Here is a 4591-nt window from a genome sequence, read left to right on the forward strand (position 1 = left end):
GACTAAGCCAAGTCAACTTGGTCAAGCACAGTCAAATCTGAGTCAACTCAATCAAACCCAGTCAAACCTACCAAACCTCGTAAAATCTGAGTCAAACCCACCCAACTCAGTTAACCCATCAACTCAATCAACCCAGTCCAAATACCTTAGTCAATCTAAGTCAAACCAGTCAACCTAGTCCAAATACCGATTAATCCTAAGTCAACTCCGTCAACTCAATCAAACCAAGCCAAATCTAAGTCAAACCCATCCACTCAGTCCAACTCAGTCAACCCTAGATACCCCAGTCAAATCTTGTCAATTTAACCAAGACCCAGTCAACCCATTCAACCAAAGTCAACCCAGTTAATCCCACCAAAACCTAGTCAACCTAGTTTTATCCATCCCACCTAGTCAAAATCCAGTCAAAACCTAGTCAAATCCAATCAACCGATTCTGACCCAGTCAATCCATTTTGACCAAGTCAAGCCTAGCCGAACCTAGTTCAAACCCAAAACAATACCCATTCGCACCCATGAACCGTCACAATCCTATCAAGAGATCATTGAGAAAGAAGTAAAAGCATGGGTTCTCAAAGCAAAATGAAATATCCAAATTTTAAAGCAAGATGAGAAACGTGAAAAGAAAACAAGCATGATCAAATAAAAAAGAGAAGGAGAAAGAAATCGATTCATTCAAAAAAATTCCTAAGAAGTCCAAACCCAGTCCCTAAAAACCCAGTTCAGTGCCAATCCCAAGCAGTCCTTAATTACAATTTCTGAATTACCTTTTTACTTCCTCCCCAAACAACCTCCCATCCACGCCTAACCTAGTCCCTAAAGCCATCCCTAACACCCACTCTAAACAGTCCATAATCAGTTCAAATCCCTGTCCAAACAATGCCTTAACAACCTAAATCTAAGCCTACCTCTTAACGGTCCCTAGACATGCCCAACAATCCCCATGTAATCCCTAAGTAATCCAATTTCAATCTGTACAACTTTTTAAGCCGACAACCCAGTTCATCACTCATCACCAACCCATCCAACCTACCATCAAGACCTCTTTCAAACTCTTTGAAATCCCATCATCTGAATCCAAACTAGAAAATCTATTTACCCAAGCCAACCCAACCATTCGACTCTTAAAAAACACTGGTCATCCACCCACCATCATCAAAACCCCGAACTAACCTCAAAACAGCCTAACCCCACTTCATCTCAACCAGCTTTCCAAAATCCCACCAGTTATTCGATCGATACGTTACAATACAGTCAAAGGCCAAACGTCCAAGGAAACTCTCGTGTAGAATGAACCCCACCCCTTCAAAATTTCAAAAATATATCATCTACTAACAGTCCATGCATTTATAACCGATCAAATAATAACAGAAAAGCAAGCAAGGCAAAATGGCAACACTTAACAATATTATTGCAAAAACATGCTAAAAGGAATAAAGATGGCGAACAAAAATGTCTATGTCCAAAGCAAAATGGACGTCCTCATATAAAATAAACAAGAGAGAAAAGATCAAACATGAAATGGGAAACTCACGGCAAAGTCGAACTCCTAGTAGTTTTAAGTCGCTTCCACGAACACCCGATTATTCGCCAAAAACACTTCCAATCTTCCAAAACAATCCACCAAACGACCAAACCAATAAAGAGCAAGAAGAAGATGAAGAGAAGGGAGAGAAATCGCCAGAGAGAAGGAAGAGAAACCGAAATAAATTGAAAAATAAGGGGGCGCGAGCGTTAAATTGTTTGAAGTTCGTACTGGTCCGTGTTACTAGTACGGATGAGGGAAAATAAGTTGGATCCGCGCCCCTGAAACGGATGCAAGAAATTACAGAGCCATCCGTACCTCAAATACGGATGAAAGAAACAGAAATGCTATCCGTGTTTTAAGCACGGGTAAAATCGAACCAAATGCCATTCGTGCCTAAAGCACGGATCAGTCAATAAATAAAATCAAAATCAAATAAAAATCAAAAAATCAAAAAATTAAAATTAAAAAAAAAATAAATAAATAACAAAAAAATCTAAAAAAAATATCAAAAAGTCAGGAAAAAAATCAGAAAAATTTCAAAAATCCTTTCAAGTTGCACTCAATCTCAATTTGTTAAAACACGACCGAGAAATACCCAAATTTCAAAATTCAGTAAATCTTCATCAAATCCAAAGTCTCACACGAGCTCCGCGCCATCGAGACCAAGGAATCAATAAGGTAACTTGTCAAACCCCGTGCTTGAGTAACCATTTTCTACAAAAGTCATCAATCGGTAATTCAAAGTCGTGTTTGACAAAAGTTCACCTGGCCTGTACAAATAGGGGTTTAGTCTATTCTTTGCAGTTCTTTGCACACAATTCCTGAAAAAAAGGGTAGTTGTAGATACCCTAATTTAAACGGACCCTCACTAGAAAGGGCCCAAAAATAGTATTTTTCCAATAATTTGGCCAACGGGCCTCAATGGCCCGAATCATCGAAATATGACATTTTCGCCAGAATCAAAGCCTCTAACACCTCTCAATAGGTTAATAGGTTCACCGAAAAGATTCGGCATGCTCCCATCTACTCTGCTCCATTCAAATTACCGATTTTCCAACAAAATAGGCCAACAGGCCTCTAAGGCCCAAAACATTAAATAATAGCAAATTTGAGTAAATCAAGGCCCTAAGACCTCCCAATGGTCTAAGGGACCTACAAGAAGGGTTGTGACCCATCCGACACATGTTCAACCTTACCGCACATCCTTTATATCCAAGGAAAACCGAACGCTCGATGAAATTATCCAACGGGCCTAAAAAGTTCGATTCGCCAACACGTGGCATTTTAATCGATCTAATAATTTCTAAAAATCATAAAAAGATAAAAAAAGGAAAAATGTAAGACTTGGGATACCTACCCTTCATCCACCTTCCACCGCTCCACCTCCGAATTCGCAAACACCCTAAGTCCATTCAAAACCCATGAACCATCAAAACTACAAAAATCAATTTCCCATCTTACCCCTAACCAAAAATTGATCTCATATCACCTAAGCACTAAAGTGAACCCACCCTAAAAAATCCAACCCACAAACAAACCTTATCCAAACCCAAAATAACCCACAACCCTCCTAAACCCAAGCCCAATACACTAAAAGCCCCACTAACTATCCAACTCATTGCCTAACCCACAACCTTAACCCATTACCCATTACCCACATCAACTAATCACATTCTCAACATCAAAAGATGACACATGTCATCACCACCCTTCACCTCCCCCATCTAATCACCTACCCCCATCACTATTCTCTAAACAATCCATCTAACCCCCATTCATCAACCACCCACATCACAACCCATATCCTACATACCCTAACCTATCCCTATTCTCTAACATCATCAACCACCCACATAACAACCCATATCTCTATCCATCATCTTCCCTTAAAACACTCTAACAAAATCACCTCAACCCATACTTCCCTCATCATCAACCAACTAACCCTTACCCTTTTCTCTAATCAAACAACCACCATCAACCAATCAACCAATCTCATCACCTCACTCTCTCATCATATATGCCACATGGCATCATCCCCTTAATCCTTTCAAAAACCAATCAACCAACCTCTTATACAACCCATTCTCCTAAATCTAAACACCTAACACTCCTTCTCCAAACAACCCTCTTACACCCCCACTCCCCCCATCAACCATCACTCATCTCATCCTACCAAACACTGATGAGACTATCGTTGTTCTTCTCACCGGAGTTAATAATAATCTTAGTTGTACCTTACTTGTGGGGCAAGTAGGGGATCGAACCCAAGAGAAAGGAGGAATAGAGCTAAGCTAAGAAGATAAAATTCAAATTAACTAAGGAATTAAAACTGTTTTTTCTTGTATTTTTGAACTTATAAGAGATGTAAAATTGCTAGAAAATAAACTAAAGTAAATGAAATTAAAAGCAAGTAAACTTATGAATTAAAACACCATTGGAGGTGGATCTACCTAAAACATGTTAATGAGCAATTTCTAGTCTCTAGCCTTTTTATAACTCAATCATAAGGGCTTGGTGTTAGCTCCTTAGATCGGAAAGTTTTGCAATTAAAATGAAATAAAGAAATAAAAATAAGTAGAATTTCTTGAGAACTTCTTACTACAAATTATCTAATTTAAGCATACTTTATCTTGATCTAATCTAAGCATAAAGTATCTATATTAAGAATAAAATGTGCAAGAAACTTAAAGAGAATTCATAAGCATTTTAAATAAAAGAAAGGCATAAAATTAGAAATAATACAAGAACTTGCTCTAGGCTTTTCCACTCTCCAATGGAGGGGAACTTAGCCTAATGTCATTGCAAGAGAGGGAAGACAAGAGATGAAAGAACTTTTCTTCATTTCATGGAGAAAATTACAACTTCTTCTTCTTCTACTTCTTACAAGACTAGTTAACCAAAAGAAAATAACTAGAAAATGAAAATACAAAAAATAAGAGAATAGGCGAAGAGCCTTAGATTAAAGGAGTCTTGGATAAGAGAACCAAGATGGGACCCTTTCTCTAGAAATGAAGGCTCTATTTATAGAGAAAAATGTGTGTAGAAGAGTCTAAAAGTAGCC

This window comes from Akebia trifoliata, chromosome 2, assembly GCF_017979445.1.
Source record: "Akebia trifoliata isolate Shusen 1 chromosome 2, ASM1797944v1, whole genome shotgun sequence".
NCBI classification, from domain to species: domain Eukaryota; kingdom Viridiplantae; phylum Streptophyta; class Magnoliopsida; order Ranunculales; family Lardizabalaceae; genus Akebia; species Akebia trifoliata.